The sequence below is a fragment of the Pseudorca crassidens genome, chromosome 18, assembly GCF_039906515.1.
Source record: "Pseudorca crassidens isolate mPseCra1 chromosome 18, mPseCra1.hap1, whole genome shotgun sequence".
Classification (NCBI taxonomy): Eukaryota; Metazoa; Chordata; class Mammalia; order Artiodactyla; family Delphinidae; genus Pseudorca; species Pseudorca crassidens.
Window position 1 is genome coordinate 24599308 of NC_090313.1, and position 20095 is coordinate 24619402.

General features: G+C 33.0%; 1 pseudogene; it reads left to right on the forward strand.

The window, feature by feature from the left end:
* LOC137211484 (large ribosomal subunit protein eL8-like) overlaps window positions 1-4934 on the forward strand; it is a 55630-nt pseudogene extending 50696 nt beyond the window's left edge.
* The last annotated feature ends 15161 nt before the right edge of the window (window positions 4935-20095 follow it).

A 20095-nucleotide genomic window follows, 5' to 3' on the forward strand; every position in this document is an offset into this window, starting at 1 on the left:
GAAGAGCTGTTCTGCTGGTCCTCTGATTATCTTCAGAGAGAATTATTCCACAGGTAGCTGTAACTTTGGTGTGTCCCTGGGAATAGGTGAGACCTGTGTCTTCCTAAGTCCCATCTTCAACCAATTCCCCAAATTACTCTTCCCTTTAGCATTTTTAGACAGTCAAAATATCCCTCATCCAGTGTTTTCAGGATGAACTTATTGAACATTTTAATAAAATAGCTAATGTAATTAAAGAAAAAGTGACACTGTGACATTTCCACATATATTAAACAATGAGGAACATAAGTTAGTTCTCAAAAATTATCCATCAGTCTTGTGTCATTAATGGTCTCCCCAGAACCATAGTAAATCTATATTGTAATACAATAGCATTGTTCAAGATAGCATGGTTTAAAATTCTATGTCTATAGTATATATCAATTATCATCAGTAGTTATCTTTCATTCCAAGAAGATATTCTCTTTTCACTCCAAGTAACTGATAAATTGATATATAAATTATCTATGGACCACAGACGTACTGATTTTGGTTTGAAATTGACACTGTAACATACTGACCATTACCTAAAGGAGAAAATTCAAATACATCAGAAAACTTGCAGGCATTGTGTAGAAAATATGCAGGCATTGACAAAAGATTGTGATTTACTTTAATAAAATGTTGCATAGAGTTGTGTTTTTAATTTTACTGAACATATGTAAATATGAACAATCTACCTTAAGTCATTTCAAGTATGTAACAAAAAAAAAATTATGCAAGACTGGTTCAATGCAACAGCAGGCATCAAGGCCATAAATAATTCTATGAGTAATATTTAAATAAAAATTAAAATGTTATTTATTAATTATAATATACATATACAGTGTGTGTAAAGAGAGAGAGAAAGAGGATTGCAATGTTGAGCCAGACCACTAACTTATAATTTATTACCTTTGGAAAATTTAATATATAGAATTTGGAAAAAAATATGTAGAATTTTTTAAATATAAGAAACAAAATATTAGGAAAAATAAGATCAATAAATCCAAAATGAATCAAAATATTGATGTTAAATTATACAAACAGGGAAGTTTAAAAATTCAGAGTTATTTTTCAAATTTCCAAATAAATCATCTATATATTAGAATACAACTTTTCTTCCAGCTGCCCAAGATACCAAAGGGATAGAAGGCCACGGGGAAGAAAGTGGCCCTGGTGCCTGCTGTCGTGAAGAAGCAGGAGGCCAAGAAGGTGGTAAATCCCCTGTTTGAGAAAAGACCCGATAATTTGGCATTTGACAGGACATCTAGCTCCAAAGGGCCCTCACCTGCTTTGTAAAATGCCCCTGCTCCATCCAGTTGTGGTGGCAAAGGGCTATCCACCATAAGCAGCTAAAAGTGCCTCCCATGATTAACCAGTTCACCCAGGCCTTGTGCCACCAAATAGCTTCTCAACTGCTTGGGCTGGCCGATAAATACATATCAGAGATAAAGCAAGAGAAGGAGCAGAGACTGTTTGTCAAGGCTGAGAAGAAAACTGCAAGCAAAGGGAATTTCCCCTCTCAGTGGCCACCTGTTTTTCGAGCAGAGGTTAACAGTGCTACCATTTTGGTGGAGAACAAGAAGACTCAGAAGGTACTGATTGCACATGACATGGATCCCATGGAGCTGGCTGTCTACCTGCCTTCCATGTGTCATAGGATAGAGTTACTGACTGCATTATCAAGGGGAAGGCCAGTTGGGAAGTCTAGTCCACAGGAATACCTATACCACTATCACCTTCACACAGGTAGGTACAAAAAGTTAATTTGCAGTTTTAAATTTCTTACCAGAAATCATCTATACCAAATTCACAAGTTTGTCAGGTATTGACACATTCTATATCTCTTCTAACTGCTCCACCAATTCATAATATTTTCCTCTTTCTTCAACGTCCAAAATAATTTCCTCTCTGCCTAACTAGTTTTGACTGAAAGTCTCCTGCCTGTAGTTCTGGCCACCAGCAAAGGTAACAAAACTAATGGTACATAATAGGCCTAGTCTTGAGAGGTCCAGATTATCCCTTCAGCACTGCACTTCAAAGGAAGTCACAAGGCCAACCAAGGTTTAAGAGGAGGAGAGAGACTACCTTTTGGTGTGAACAGTGGCATGCATATAGAGAAAAAATGAATTATTGGAAACCTTACTTAGAGACTATCACATGGGAATAGAAACAGTTTTTATGAGAATGTTTTCAAAGAAAGAAACCATAATGTAATATATAAGTAATTTTAAGAAGACTAGCATTTTAATGATCTGATATATTTAATAACACCATAAAGCAAAACATGAGGCAGATAAAAATTAGAGAAAGGTTTTTTTTAGTGTAAGATAAAGAAATAATATTCAACCTAAGTAATACACTATAACAAATAAATGCTATGAAATATACATTAAATTGTGCAAATGACATGATTATGATTGGACAATTCACAAAGAAGAAATATGTATAAAATAATGTTTATCCTATTTAAATGATTATCTGATATTAAATTGTTTTGGGACATATAAATCATCATAATTGTAGAAAATCCTAAAGATTACACACACACACACACACACACACACAAACACTATTAGAATTAGTAAGTGAATTCAGTAAAGTTGCAGTACACAACATCAACATACAAAAATCAGTTGCACTTCTATACACTGAAAACAAATGATCCAAAAAGGAAATTGAGAAGACAATCCTATTTACAAATCATAGATGAAAGAAATTAAAGAAGAAGCAAATAATTGGAAAAACATCTCATGTTCATGGGTTAGAAGACTTAATATTGTTAAAATGTCCATACTACCCAAATGATCTACAGATTTAATGCAATACTTATTAAAATCCCAGTGGTACTTTTTACAGAAGTAAAAGAAAATAATCCTAAAATTCATATGGAACCCCAAAAGACTTCTCTTAGCCAAAGCAACCCTGAGAAAGAAGAACAAAACTGAGAGGGATCACCATTCCTGATTTCAAATTATATTACAAAGATACAGTAATTGAAAAGTATGATACTGGCATAAAGACAGACGTATAGACCAATGTAACATAATAAAGACCTCAGATATAATCACATGCATATACAGTCAAGTGATCTTCAACAAGGGTGCCAAAAATACACAATGGAGAAAGTACAGTCTCTTCAATAAATGATGCTGGGAAAACTGGATATCTACAGGCAAAAAATGAAATTGGAACCTGATCTTACACCATACACAAAAATCAACTCCAAATGTTTTAAAGATTTAAACATAGAACCTGAAACTCTAAAACCCCTAGAAGACAATTAGGGAAAATCTTCATGATGTTGGTTGTGGCAATGATTTCTTGGATATGACACCAAAATCAAAGGCAACAACAGCGACAACAAAAATTAGACAAGTAAGACTATACTAAACTGAAAAGATTCTGCAGAGCAAAGGAAACAATCAACAGACTGAAAAGGCAACCAAAGGAATGGAAGAAAACATTTGCAAAATATATATCTGATAAGGGGCTAATATACAAAATATGTAAGGAACTCCTACAACTCAATTGCAAAATAAGAAATAATCCAATTAAAAAATGAACAAAGGACTTGAATAAACATTTCTGCAAAAAAGATATACAAATGGCCAACAGGTATATGAAAAGATATTTAACATTACTAATCATCACAGGAACACATATCAAAACCACAGTGAGATATCATTTCACACTTGTTAGGATAGCTATTATCAAAAAAACAAGAGATAAATGTTGGTGAGCATGTGGAGAAATGAGAATCCTGTGCGTTGTTGGTAGGAATGTAAAATGTTGTGGCTACTATGGAAAACAGTATGGAAGTTCCTAAAATAATTAAAAATACAATTGCCATATAATCCAGCAATCCCATTTCTGGGTATACATTTAAAAGAACTGAAATCAGGGACTTGAAGAGATATATGCACTCCTATGTTTACTGCAGCATTTTCACATGATTCAACATATGGAAACATGTCTGTAGATGGATAAATGGATAAAGAAACTGTAGTATATAGAAAAAAATAAAATATTATTCAGGCTTAAAATGGAAAGAAATCCTGCCATATGCAACAGCATCGATGAACTGGTAGGACATTATGCTAAGTGAAATAAACTAGTCACAGGAGGACAAATATTGCATGATTTCAATTATATGAGGTATCTAAAATAGTCATACTAATAGAAACAGAGAGTAAGATGGTGGTTGCCTGGCATTGGGGGAAGGCGGAAACAAGAAATTGCTGTTCAATAAGTTTCAGTTGTGCAAGGTGAATAACTTCTAGAGATCTGCTGTACAATGAATACAGGATTATAGGTACATTGTGACTACAGATAACAATACTGTTTGATACACTTAAAAAATAAGAGGGCAGATCTTATGTTACGTGTTTTTAACCACAAAAGCAAACAAAATAGAGGTACATAAAAAGAAAACCCCACATCATATACTCACATAAAGTTTGAGAAATAACATGTAATGAAGATACTGGACATACTCTTGCCTCACAAGATTGTTTCAACAAATTAAAAATAAATGCACTGCAACCATAAAATTTGGAAGAAAAAACTTTTTCCCCTAATAATCTATGTTCTTAAAAAATTATGAACTTCTGATAATTTTGCTCAATGGGAAATTTAAATTTTATATGGTATACCAACTTTGGCACTTGCATATTTTTCCAGTCACAGAAGTACGAACTGAAAATATACAACACATTCATGTACTGGATAAGATGAAAAAAAAGTAAAAAAAAAAAAAAGGTATATAAATAATTGACACATTTGCAAGTAAACAGATAGCGCTGATGTCCATAACTTTACTCAGATTTAAAATAATCTGTGTTTTCAACCCTAAGTTACATTCATTCATTTTTCAGACCTCTGTTCCACCTTTGAAAGAACATTCAGCTTAAAGTTTTGGAGTTCTCCTAATCTTGAATTTAATTTAAAAAAAAATCACATTTGTAATTATATTAGTATATATGCTAGGCATTCACTGGAGTCCTTTCCTCCACTGCAAGGTCTATTAGATTAAAAACTTTACTACATAAGCTATGTATTTTTTATTATATTGCAGATAATGAATGTAATGGCAGTCAGGTAGAGAAGATTTAAAGATATAAGCATGGATTTACAAAAAAGTTGCAGAGATAGGTAAAATATAAACCATTGATTTGAGAGGAGACAGAAAATATTTAAAAGAATTTTCTAAATTCTTAAATACTATACATGATATAAAATGTTAGTATAGTACATTTTGATAACATATTCATTTGACTATTTCTTTTCACTGCAATGTAATGAAACATTATGCTACAGTTATGTGGATCATGGAATAAAAGAAAAAAAAAGATGAAAATATTACATGCATGCACTTATACATATACACATACTTAAAGTGAACATCATGTAAAACTTGAAAAATAATAATCACATTGTATTTGGAAGAGTGTTCAAGAAATAACAGAAAATAAAATAAAATATTTTATCTAAATATTATCTGAAGTAATTTCTAACCATTTTATAGCAGAATTTGTTTTATTACTTGTATGTGGAAATTTAATATTTGCAAAATGATAAAAGAGAATGCTCTTCAGAAATTAATTAGATTAATTAACTATAGCTACACATAAGACAATTCATCTTTTGTGTTTTTTCCTATTGTAAATTTAATGCAGTTTCTTACAAACAAAACAGTAAATGTTTTAGAAAATATAATTCCTTTACATTATTACCACACTACAATCCCAAAGGGATATAACCACCTCATTAGTTGTGTGTCCATCCCACCAGATAACTCCCATATAACTATGTTGATAATAATGATGGTAATAATACTTATTTTATATAGATATCTGATCACACTTGGCTTATTCTTTAACAGTACTCTCTTACAGAAAGGAAAACACATGGGTCATCTTCCCTATCAGTCATATTTTGATTTAATCATTATGCATGCATATGTAGTTTTTCTCTTTTTTTTTCAGGAAGAAGTAGGTGAACAAAATAAGTCTTAATATAATTTACAGCTTTGGGATATTTTTGTTTAATTTATCATCTACTTTAGTAAGAGGCTTTAAGTCAAATGGTTGCATTATAGAGACATAAAAATAATGAAAAATTCACACAGTTGAAAAAAGCAGTTTTCTTTGAATAATATAGATTTTAAAAGTAATATTATACAAGTAGAAAATGTCTTGATTTGTATTTTTATTAAACAAATATGTGGTATATTTAAATTTATTTCATCAATTTTGCTCTGTAACAAACTACACAACAATGATCTAATAATGTTCTGGATACATTATGAAAGTAACTTAATCCAATTTTGCATAACTTTATATTCTGTATATTTGGGTTGTATATTATTTCTAAGCTGGAATTTCATTTTTAAATTAAATTTTGAATACATGAAGAAATATCATATTGCTCTACAGATGACTATCTTGAAAACTAAATTCTTACTATTGGTTGAAAGACAATATTTTGGTCATAATTGTCAAATATTATCTGGTATTGACATTATTTTTGGGAAGGAGGGGAAATTACATATTTTGAGGCAAAACATAAACTTCTAGTTTTTAAGAAAATATGTATGAGTGACCTAATAGACATTAAGGATTCTTTTTTTCCACATGTTTAAAAACTTTATTTGGTAGTGTCATATTGAATTTTATTTACTACTAGTAGTTTAGTAACCAGACAGGAACAATTAAACCTAGTTATTTTATACATTATATTAAAGTTTCTGAGAAAAAGAATGTTTGTACACACACAAAAAGTAGAGGTGGACCATGAAAAATATGGATTAAAGAAGGCAAGGAATATTAGAGGCAGAGATAATATGTTGAATGCACACTTAGAGTATTTTCTTACTTTTCCCAAAACTGGTGTGTCACTGTGGATCAATCTTCCAGTTTTATCACACCAGGTCATAGTATTCCTACAATAAAATATAGCGTAATGAACTAGTTTGGAATTAAGGAATTGTGTGAGTGGTATTAGGCAGAAGTATTTCATGTCTTCTGGGTTTTTAACTTCTGTTTTCTTTCATTGATTTACAGCATCAATTCCCTGTATGATCTGATCATTTCGAATTCTGAAGGGTTTGAAAACAGCAAGAAACCTTGTAAGAGTGATTAAAAACCTTCAAAAGTTCCTACTTTTATTTCTCATAAACGTCAAAACTTCACACGCTACATGTGGTCTTCACAAAGGGAACAATCCTACATCTTTATTTTGCTCTAATGGCAAACATTTCTCATCTCTGTCAGATTTGAGTGCATAACTGTATCAGAAAACTATGTCTATTGGTCATAGGCATATTTATCACTTGACATATGAATCACAATGTCTGTAGCAAAGTTGAAGATCATCAGTGACAATTCACTTTAGGTCCCTGAAGGGCAACAGTCTTGGTGTTAGAAGTCTACAGTAAGTTCAGAAGACAGGGAAATAATTATATTTGAATATTACCATGGGTATGAATGAAAATTAAACAAGTCACATATAAAACACTGAACCTTTGTTTCTTAAAAAAAAAACTAAGTTAAGGTCACACCTCAGCAGTATTTTCTAATTAAATACAGTTTCTCTTTTAATATTTATTTATTTATTTGGCTGCACCAGGTCTTAGTTTTGGCATGCAGGATCTTTAGTTGTGGCATATGGGATATAGTTCCCTGACCAGGGATCGAACCCAGGCTCCCTGCATTGGGAGTGCGGAGTCTTAGCCACTGGACCATCAGGGAAGCCCCAGTTTCTCTTTTGATGTAATATTTTTTCTTTCTATGGTAAATAGAACATTACACAGAAAAGACAATGAGTAAAACAGGGACAAGAGATACACTGATATACTGTAATGATTTATTGGCAACTAGAAGTCTAAAGAAAAGTGAGATGAATTTTAGTATTCATAAATTTCTTGAAACATCATTTAGTGATTTAGAAAAGGCAAATAAGAACTTTTATTATCTCTTTTTATTCCTTAAAAATATTTTCCTATGGAAAAGTTGGTTATAGGCAGAAAATATTTGCTCAAAGTGTTTTATTTTTTCCTGTTGCATAAGAAATATTTTAAACAAAGTTTAGCTTCTTTACAATTTTATTTGCTAAGATACTACAAATCATACCTTTATAAATTTAAGCTCACAACTGAGCAATTTTTAATTGGGGGATTATTTCACCTATAAAGGAAAATCTGCTTATGTAATTAATTTTCAGAATACAGGCTGAAATGAATGTGTACAAAATGATTTATTATAATTTAGTTTTAAACTTTAAGACATCAGATTTTATAGATCAATATAGGAAAGCACAAGATGAGACTGACTTGCCAATAATTCTGCCATGATACTAACATTTTTGTAACATCATTAATTCAGAAATTGCCAAAATTCTACCATTCATTTAGTCAGCAGCAGGTTTTAAAACTTGTTTGATTAAAGCATATACATTTTTAATTTTTATTTTATTTACTTTAATTTTTTTTTTTTGCGGTACGTGGACCTCTCACTGTTGTGGCCTCTCCCGTTGCGGAGCACAGGCTCCGGATGCGCAGGCTCAGCGGCCATGGCTCACGGGCCCAGCCGCTCCGTGGCATGTGGGATCTTCCCGGACTGGGGCACGAACCCGTGTCCCCTGCATCGGCAGGCGGACTCTCAACCACTGCGCCACCAGGGATTCCCCATATACATTTTTTAAATTTATAATTTAAAAAAATATTGATATTTGGACAACTGCCTTTCTCTCTTAGGAATTTGGGCTTGTGAACAAGAAAGGCAATCTTTGGCAAATCTTTTTCACTTTATGTTTTTTATGGAAAAATATAATTCCATTTAAAACAAGAAGAAGATATTAGCGTATTGCTGACCAAGCTAAAGAAACTAAAAGAATGTTGACATATCCTGATTTGTAAACTAATGAGACAGAGAAAGGGAAGAGATCTTGACAGAGAGGAAGACATGCATCCGAATCACTTGGAAAGCCCATTAAAATACAGATTGCTTGACCCAACTTAGAGTTTCTGATTCCATAGGTCTGGGGTGAGACATTACTAAACAGTTCTTAGTAGACGGCGATGTTGCTAACAGTTCTTAGTTGATGGCATGTTGCTAACTAACCACACTTTGAGAACCACTTCATCAGGGCTATATATATTATTCCACTATTGCTTTGATAATTATGAAGATGCTTTTCCTAGATCAATTTGTGCTAAAAATTGCAAACTTTATTCTTGATTGAAAAGAAAATATGCATCTGAAAATTGTGTATTGACCTTCAACACATTAAGACAATATCATATTATAAATTGAGGAAGTTCAGTTTAAAAAATAAAAGAGAAGTTTGATCCATGCTGGGAGGAAAACTTTGCCTCTACCCCATTAGATTTGACTGATTAGGGGCCTGGGAGTTAACAAACAAAAGTCTGATTAAAGGCGATTAAAGGAGTTAAGTGTATTCATATGCAGGTGTATTTGAAGGTGCACAAAAGAACTGGCTCTCTGAGTAACTAGAGAAATGGGTTTATATCCCCACTTAGCTAGGAGAAAGGGAGAGGGGAGAAAAGACTTACATGGGAAGAACAAATGGGCTTATTGTGTGGTGCAGGGGAAGCCAATGAGCTTTTGGGTAAACAAATGTAAGTTACGAAGTTTGTGATAATGTTTGCTCATGCAATATCTCCTCAGATCTTTCTTCTTTCTAGTGGTGAAACTTCCCCAGAAAGGGGATTTACAGAGTGAAGCTGCCTTGAAGGGGAGATATAGTTGCCTCCCCTCAGAAGGTTCTGCCTTTAATCAAGTAAGGGAAGCTTGCAAAAGACTTCTTTCTACATCTTTTGAATCTCAAATGTCTCAGCTTAAAATAATCTTCATGCCAAAACTGCTGTTCACTCACCAATGAAAAATTCTATATAAACAATTAAATCCTCATACACTGGAAGACATTCTCAATTTTAAAAGGAAATTTAGTCAAAATGACTATAACTAGTTTTAAGAACATATTTACAATTTATTGCTTAATTTGTTCTTATTTTTCATAGTAAGGCTGAAAATCATAATCTACTAAAATTTAATAAAATAACTAATTTGATATAAGAAAGTTTGAACCTCAGAATTTTTGAAACAAAATAATTGACCCATTCTATACCCTAACTGTACATTAGCTATTGTATAAACATTATTTTCAGTTATCTTTTTCTAAATATTTTCCACCCAGTCAGTAGAAAGTTTTCTCTTTAACAATATTTGTCAACAATTGTCTTTAATTTTTTCTCTTGTCCTTATGTTAATAGACAGTAAGTCAGCATTTCAGACATTTAATGGCTGATCTATTTTTGTAGCAAGAAGAGAGTCTTAATGGATTGAGAAAAGCAGTCATTGAACAAGGATGCCATTTACTTAAACTGTACTTAAATATAAATTTATAATCTTCAGTTATATACACTTGTTTCTTTTCGTGCTTCTTCTATTCTACTAATAAAGGGCTTTACTGAATTCATATTCATCAGATTTTCTAGACTGTACAGAAGTTGACCTTTTAAATTTTGAGCAACTGAAAAACTCTAAATTTTATTTCTAATGTGGCACACATATCTTCCACTTTAAGGTTTACTATGTGGGAGTCCATTAAATGGAAATTTGGTCAGTTGAAAGTAATGATCAATTACATAAAAAAGATTCAGTTATCTAATTGCAGCTCTTACAGTGTTGACTATACAAGAGATATAACAATAAAACAAAGAAAATATTTAGAACAAGTAAGACTTTTCTTACTATCAAAGCACAAGTCAAAAATAAAAAGGAGAGGTACTGCAATGTGTCAGAGGGTTGATAGAGAGGATATTGATGGAGAAAGAAATCAGCCTGACTTCCAGGTGCCATGGTAAATTTTCAGAAGAAAAACTGACATCTTCTGAAGATTTAGTTCTTCAATAAACAGAAAAACTATTTTATTACATTATAGATGCTTTAGGATCAGGGATCACATTTCATTCATCTGTTTGTCTGCATTGTTTATAACATTTCATACCACCACATACACTAACCAAACTGGTTTTTCCAACAAATACTGGATTATTTTGTAATGAGCTTATTGAAGCTATCAAGCTAGACCAACCCTCAGCGATTGGTAGGTTTTTCGTTACTGGATATGTATGACTCTAATAACAACTAACCAAAAAAATGTGTTCATAAACCTATGGCAAGGAATGAACTTCAACCCCCCCATGGATTAAAGTATAATCAGCTTCCTCCTATTCTGGAACCAGAAATGTTTGGGTCCATATTGAAAGTTGTAAAAGGGCTGTAAAATCACAGTGAAGATGTGATGTAACAACAGCTATATATTTGGTCTCTGTCCCAGGGTCCTGACATGAGATCCAGAAACCCTTAGAATCTCAAGTCATAAGAATGCCTTTTGCATGCTAATGAATGACTGGTGGCTCTGGGCCCCTAGATAGCATCAGGATGGGTGCGGGTCACCAGAAAGACTAAGCCATGATTCAAGGCGTGGAACTTCACTCCCATACACATTCTCCCAACTCCAAGGAAAGGAGAGAGGCTGGGAAAAGAGTTCAATCACCAATGGACAAGGATTTAATGAAGCAAGCATAAGTAAGGAAACTTCCATAAAAACCTCTAAACAATGAAGTTCGGAGAGCTTCCAGGTTGGTGAATACAAGGGTGTGCTTGGAGGGTATTGTGCCCTGGAGAGAGCATGGCAGCTCTGTGCCTCTCCCTCCAGAACTTGTGCTATGTATCTCTTCCACTTAGCTGTTCTGGGTTGCATCCTTTATGATAAACCAGGAATAGTAAGTAAAGCACTTTCCCAAATTCTGTGAGTCTTTCTAGTCAATTATTGGACCTGAGAAGTGGGTTGTGGGAACCCTGAATTTGTAGCCAAGTCAGACAGAAGTGCAGGTAGCCTGGGCACCCCATTGCTGCTGGCATCTGAAGTAGGGGCAGTCTTGTGGGTCTGAGCCCTTACCTGTGGAGATGATGTTAATGCTAGGTAGTTAGTGTCAGAACTGATTTAATTACTGGACACCCAGTTGGTGTTGGCATTGGAGAATTGGTGTTGGAAAAGATACAGCCACATATTTGGTGTTAGGACGGGAAAAAACACATGGTGGTGGTGGGAGAGATAAATTATTACCCTTGATCACAAGAAGCAAAGTGATGGAAGGGGGAACTTAGATGCAAGAGAATTCTAACTTCTCTAAAATGCTGTGAACAGTCATAATTAATCATCTAAAATTATAAATCCTTGTTTGCATTTCAGTTAAAATTTATAAGATACATTTTTGCAAAATTAATTAGATTGACATATAAAAGACCTTCAAGGGACATCTGTTAAGAATTTGTACAGGTAGATATGTATATAACCTCAAAAAACCTGAAATTTCTGCACCTAAATACTGTACTAGACATTTTAAATTAATAAACCTATATATTTCAAAATATACATTATAGAAACTTTTAAATGATAAATTATTGTAATAATAAAATATTACATTCATTACAAAGAAAATATGAATAATTCATGAGAGGAGAAACAGTGGGGAAATTAAACTGGGAGTCAGGATATGCCAAAAAGTTCCATTTAATTGCATGCATTTCTCTGTAACATTTAATGAATTTCACAACTGTGACTAATTATCTAATACTAAGTTATTGTCCTGCCTTGTATGATAATTGATTAAATCAATGCTCCTTTTTTTTCTCCATAGGATTTATTTGTAATATTAGCTCTTATTTCATTAAAAGAGTACTTTGACAAAGTCATGTCTGGCACCATAGTCTCTTTTAAATGAGCAACAATGTGATATAAACAGTGTAAACATTCCCTAATAGAATACTTATGCATGTTCTAGATCAGATGTGCAACACAAGATGGGAGCAAGTTACTTGAATGCTCATCTTTACGGAGTCAAAGTAAAATTTTTAGTCTCTTATAGATCCAATGTGCTATGAAACAAACACAAAAATTATCTGAAAACAAACAACTATTTTTTTTCTTTTACAACGATTATTAAATATAATATCTACAGACATATGCCCTCTCTCCCAAACAAGAGCTACATATCGTGCCTTACCACTTTTTAATGAAATGAAGAGAGGAATAATCCATTAGCTTTCTATTGTTCCTGTAACAAATTACCTCAAATTTAGTGACTTAAACAACACAAATGTATTGTCTTATAGTTCTGGAGGTCAGAAGGTCTGACATGGCTCTCACTGGGCTAACATCAAGGTGTTGCCAGATCTGTGTTCCTTTCTGGAGGCACAGCAGGAGCTTCTGGAGACCCTCATGCATTCCTTGGCTCTTGTCCCTCTTACTCAATTTTCAAAGTCAACAATGTTGCATCTTTCTGACTCTCTTCCTTCATCACATCTCTCTCTCTCTGACCTCAGCGAGCAAAGCGCCTCAGCTTTAATGTCTCATATGATTTGACTGGGTTTACTTGAGTAAAGGAGAATAATCTCCCCACCTCAAGATGTGTAATCATCTCTGCACATACTTTTTACCTTATGTTGGTCAGGTAACATAGTCACGGGTTCATGAACATTAGAATATGGGTATCTTGTGTTGTGAGGGATTATTATGCCAGAGAGAGAGAGAGAGAGAGAGAGAGAGAGAGAGAGAGAGAAGGAGGAGGAAGAAGGGAAGGGAAAGTGTTTCCATAAAAATAAATGTAACTAAAAGTCATGTTTGAAATGACAGAATTCACAATAAATTGCTTAAAATGGAACAGTTTAATTAGCTTTTCTTCAGATTCTATTCAGTGGCCAATGGCATCTATAAGGGACTGAAAATAGTTGAGGCATAATCTGTTAAATACATGAAACACGTTTGTGCTAATTTAGTAATATTTTCTTGAGACATACATACATACAAATAATAGTTGAAATACTTTTTCTAGATATTTAATGCACGTAATCATTTGATTAAAATGACTTATTTTACTTTGTGTCTTACATCACTTAAAAAGCTCAATATTTGGTTAATTTATAAACTGAAATCAAAACATAATACAAACATTCTTCAAGAAACTCCTTAATTGAAAAGTGCTATAAATGGCTTTTTTTAAACCTACACTGGACAGCATGATTATTATCCTTCACAATGAAATGCTTGGAACAGAGCAAGCAATTAGTAAATGATTTTGTAATAAATGTAAGGCTAAATAAGGAATACTTCCCCAATTTACTTATCTGCCAAAATATAATCCTAGATTTTCCAACATATGCTTTCCTTTTACCAAAACGTATTGATCCTACAATACATGACCATTAAAGATCTGTATCACTCTACATGTTTTAAATCAAGGTTTAAGGAAATAATTACAAATGTTGGTAATTTACTTTTTTTTATCAATTTTTAATTCCTAAGTCCAGTCTGTTTCAGAAATATTGCAATCAGAATCCTTAAATATGTCCTTCTTGTTTCACCATCACTATTAAATAGATACTCCTGCATCATTTATTATACTATTTGGCCACTGGCAAAGTCTAGTATTACTATCTACTACCACATAAATTGCCTACCATCATTCCCATTTTTAAGCTGAACTGGCATTTTTCCATTGCTTGAATGATAACACTTTTGCAAAATATTCTTTATTTCCTGACAGACAGTGCTCCATCTCAGTCCGAACCAAAATTAAGAGCTTATTTTTGTCAAATTTTTAGAGCATAGGTTGCAAGCTCAAATATCTAGAGAGAGTCATCTACAGCATTAAAGAGAAGAGATCTCACTTTATTTTGATTTGCAAGACAGTGTAGGACATTCTGTTTATCTTTTGAATAGAATAATTCACTATAAATACTTCTTAGAAACACCTCCAGCAGGGCTCTGCTGCTATCTACAACAAGTATAGCGTTCACCTGCCCAGTCAGATAGAGTTTCTATGGACTGATATTCCCTTTCCATACACAGTGCTTGAGGTGCCTGGTGTAGTGGCAGACTTATTGCTAAAGTGACACTCTTAGCTTCTAAAGCTCTCTATGAATGAGCTTTCAGCAACATTTTTTTTTCTTTTTCTTACTTAATGGAATACATTTAGGCTTTCATTTTGTTTTCTTCCTGCTAGCTGCTCTTATATATTTTAATTAAACATAAATATATATAAATAAATGTGCCATTGGCTTTAGTTAATTTATAATGTTTCAGAAATACGACAAAGTGATTCAGTTATACCTATATGTATGTGTATATATATATATACTTCTTCATATTCTTTTCCATTATAGGTTATTATAAGATATTGAATATAGTTCCCTGTGCTATACAGTAGGTCCTTGTTGTTTATCTATTTTATATATAGTGGTACGTCTCTGTTAATCCCAAATTCCTAATTTGTCCCTTCCCCGCAATTAAACATATATTTTAAAAAAAATTTTCAACTATATCTTGATTCACATTTTTCGAACTAAATAACTCTAACATTATTTTCTATGCTTTGCTTCCCACATGTCAGTGACACACTAGAATATATCATACCAAAATATTGATATGACATATACAAAAACGAAACCGTTGAATTCTGTATCTTCTTGTATTGGACTCTTATTGAAATGTTCAATGAATAATAATTCTAATTCTCAACATGTGTTTTCTGCTATTTTAATGTGAAGTCAGCAAGATATGTTTCGTAACATGGCCTTTCAACTAGCACATGGAATCTTCATAGAAATAATTTGAGTCATGCTTAAAAAACATATATTCCTTCATGTTTAATAATTACATATTCTCTAAGAGAGGAATGAAGAAATTCCTATTTTCAGTACAGTGAATCCTTTAGCAAACTGTGTCTTTGTGAATTCTTAGCAAACTTTTGTTCTCTCTTTGTGTATGTCCCAAGGATTGAGCTCACATTCAGCAACAGGAGAGAACCAATATCCTTTAACCAGTGTCCTGCAATTGCCATCACTTTTGTGCCATTATCTTTCATTTCTTGCACAATTGGCTACTATCTCTGACATTGCTATGCCCTGAAACTAATTTCCAGTTGCATAGCTATTCACACATCTGAAAATGCAAAAACACATGCATATGGTGTAATGCAGAGGATTTTTGCTTTGGAAATAAAAGACCTAAGTTTCCAAGCCACATTTAATCACATAAAATCTACGTATTTTAAACCTATTTTTTCTCATTTAACATCATGTGAGCTAGCTAATAAACAGAGAAAAACTTAGTTCTGATAATTAGGAGTTATATGACCTTGAGTAATTAATTAACATATTCAAATATTCAGTTTTTTTGTCTATAAAGTGGAAATACAAGTACATATCTAATAAGACTTTTGAAAGTATGTTTTTATAATTGTGTATATGCATGACCCTGGAACAGTTCATGATATAATTTCATATCATAGTACATTAGCTCAATAAATGATAGCTTCCCTCTGCAATTGGAAGAAGATAAATATATCACAATCTATATTTTGTTATTGGAATAATCACATTTATGATAATATAATATTTGATGAAATAAAAGGATATATTAAAGTATGTACCAGGGTGCAGAAGGAAGAATTTTTAGTTATCCTAGAAAGTCACGTAAGATAAAGTCTCAAAGCCAAGCAAAATAAATTAAAAAACACCATCATAGTCTCAATATTGATGCAAGTAGCACCCTTAGACTCCTTAGTATAGGACTGGTCACACAGCTATTTGACAGTAGATACTCATTACACTCACCAGTTGCATATAAACCGCCTAGAGATTTATATGAAAAAATATTTTTAGGGAAAATTGTGGTATTGAGAATACTGCATTAATGTCCTCCATTTTCTATGGGAAACCTCATACTCCCCCCTAACCAAATGAAAGTATTCTTGTGTCCCCAGAAGTCGGAGGTACAGAGGCATTTTCATGATTCTTGCCTTGAGAGTCTTAAGGCATAACTCTTAGAACCTCTCTTCTGTACAAAAGGACCTCTAACATTATAAAAACAAGACAAAAAAATTTAAGATCTTAGTATTTTCACAGAACACCTTGTTTGTCACCTCAATGAACAGAATAACTGTCTCAGAAAGGATTGCAGGTGTGGCTTTTGACTACTGAAATAAAGTATAATTTAAGGAAGAGGAAGCTATGACATTTTTAAAGGTATTATAACATCTTGAACCAAAAGACAGAAAGGCAGCACAATATAAAAAGAAGCCTTTGGCCCTATCATGTACTGCAAGCAGAAGCAGATCCAAATATACTCACCTGTAAACATAAGCTATTTCTCATGGAAAAATAAAGGATGACTCATGAGGCAGAAACAAGGTTCAGAGGGTGGAGGCAAGATCTGCAGAGAATCTTTTTCTGGGAAGAGAAGTAAGCCTTAAACAAGGAATTGACAACACATGCCCAGCTGGATTTCAGCATTGCAATCCACCAACGAGTACTATTTGCCTAAACTCCCTCAGCCCCGATGACTTGCTAATAGAAGTGTCTATTACAATTATCCTATGACTGACTCACCATTGTATGTTGGGTATGCAAAAGATAAATAACTTGTTTCTTGATTGAATTCACAAGTTTTTAGATTGAGAGAAACTATACATGTGGAACTACACTGAAGGAACCTCATCCACACTTGGATTTGATTTAGATGTAATGTCCTGAAATAGGAGAATATAATAATACTAAGAGGAGACTTCATAGGTCATGAAAGGGGGGTGAAACATGTAAAGCATTTGTGACCTGCCAGCAGGCTATAGTTAGATTTAAAATGACCACAAGTTCTTCAACATTCTCGTATTGAACTGTTGTCTAATCCACCCCTCCCCTTCCATCTCTGCTGGCCTGTGAGTTGTTCTACCGTTAGTATGGAGAAGTGATATTATGACAGTTTCTGGCTGTGTCTCTAGGAAAGATGCCGACTTCCGCATTAGTCGTTTTTGGAGCTTTTAGTTGCTGTGTAAGAATCCCACCCACCCACCTGGAGAAGCCACAATGAGAAACTCGGACTACATGGAGGGAGAGAAAGGACCAGCCATTTCCAGCCTTTCAACCTTCTTGGCACAGTCCATGCGTGTGAGTGAAGCCATTAAGAATACTTCAAGCCAGCTCAGCTTTCAGCTGAATATCACCAATTTACAACTGTCCAGCTGAGCTTTGCCTGGACTCCAGCCTTGCCCTATCTACTGATCCACAAAATTGTGAGATATTATCAAATGCGTGTTGTTTTAAGTCACTAAATTTGGGAGAAGTTCACTATGCAACAATATATAACTGGATATCTGTTAAATATCTTAAGGAGGTAAAGTACCAATCATCTTTTAGGCTCTCAAGAAATCTTTTTTGAATGAATACAATTTAATCCTTATAACTTCATTTTCAATTCACACTTGAAGAATTTGAAGCTTTGAGACAGAGGTCAGCAAACTAAAGCCTCCGAATCAATATTCTATCCCTTCATTTTCTCCACACGAGAATACTTCCTCTGAAGTATGAAATGAATGGTTATATCCAGTTTAAATGTATGACAACTTATCAGAGGTTTTTGGGTGTAAATTGCCTAAAGCTTAACCTAATTATTCAGAAAATATGGTCAATGTGATATTCCTTAGTGGCAATATGACTTAAATTTTAGGCCTTTGGAAAAGAGGAGTAAATAGAATAAGATAGAATCTAAAGTGCTAAAGACAAAGTATCAAGAAAGGTCATAGTAGTTGTGTTCAAGTTTAAAAGTAAAAAAAAAAAAAAAAACACTTTATGAACCTAAAAATTGCTTCTTATAGATTTTCTGGCTTTGTAAGAAGTTACAAGTCATCTGTATTGCAATGTCATAGGAATTAGAATAATAGTAGTGAATGTTTTAAAGTCCAAATAATTAGAAATGGACTTAGGTCTTTCAGATCAAATTACATGAAATATACCATTTTCCATGCTTACTGTTCAAAACTAAAACATAGAGCACCTTTTTTATACCTTATTATGTATACCCTAATAATTAATGCTATTTCATTGAATTATTCCCTTATTCTTTCCTGCTCTCTCCTCAGTTGCTAAACCAGATGTTCTACCTCTAACAGCCAAAATATTTCATTCTTCATAATCTCTCTTTATAAACTGCTTCTATGGTTAGTGATGGTGTAAATTTAGAATCTGTAATCACCCTGCAGGGTCATCACCAAGTGATTTATACATATATAACATATATACCTCATATATATGATATATATATGATTTATATATAATATATAAATACAATACATAACTGATATCTATATCTCCTATATATGTATTTGTCATGGAACCTATTGGTTCTGTTTCTCTGTTCTCTCTCTCTATAAATACACATGCACACATATATAAATGTTTAAAAACAGAGATGACCCTCCATAATATGGGTAGGATTCATCGAATCAGTTGAAGTCTTTAAGAGCAAAAACTGCATTTTCCTTTAGAAGAAAGAAATTCTGCCTCAAGACTATAAAAATCCTGCCTGAATTTCCATACTGCTGCTTTGACCTACAAGAGTTCAGACAATCATGTGAGTCAATTCCTCAACATAAATCTCTTGCTAATATATATATTAGAAATCTCTCTAATATACTATATATAATATATATATAACATCTATAGATTATAAATATTAATCACACCTACAAAATACCTTCACAGCAACATCTAGACTACTGTTTGACCAAATAACTGGGTACCATAACCTAGCCAAGCTGAAACATAAAATTAACCATTGACAAGAATCAAGATTATTACTTATCAACCTCTTTAAGAATATGTACCTGAATACAATCCTATGCAGAACAAATTTTCCTGTATTTTGTACCTTATAGTTGTATTATAACTAAATTTATGTCCTTATCATCTGCACTCTACAAAAATACCAACTCCTTGATAGTAGGTGCTTAATATTTTCATTTTTATATCCACAGTGCATAACATAGGACCAAATACCTACTTAATCCACAAAAATTCATTTAGCAAATGATACAATTTTTAAGACATGATATGTTGGTACTGAAAGTGCATTAGTTTCTTATAAATGGAATCCGTGAAAGAACAAAATTATACAAGATTTAAAGAGAAAAGATGCTAATATTAAACAT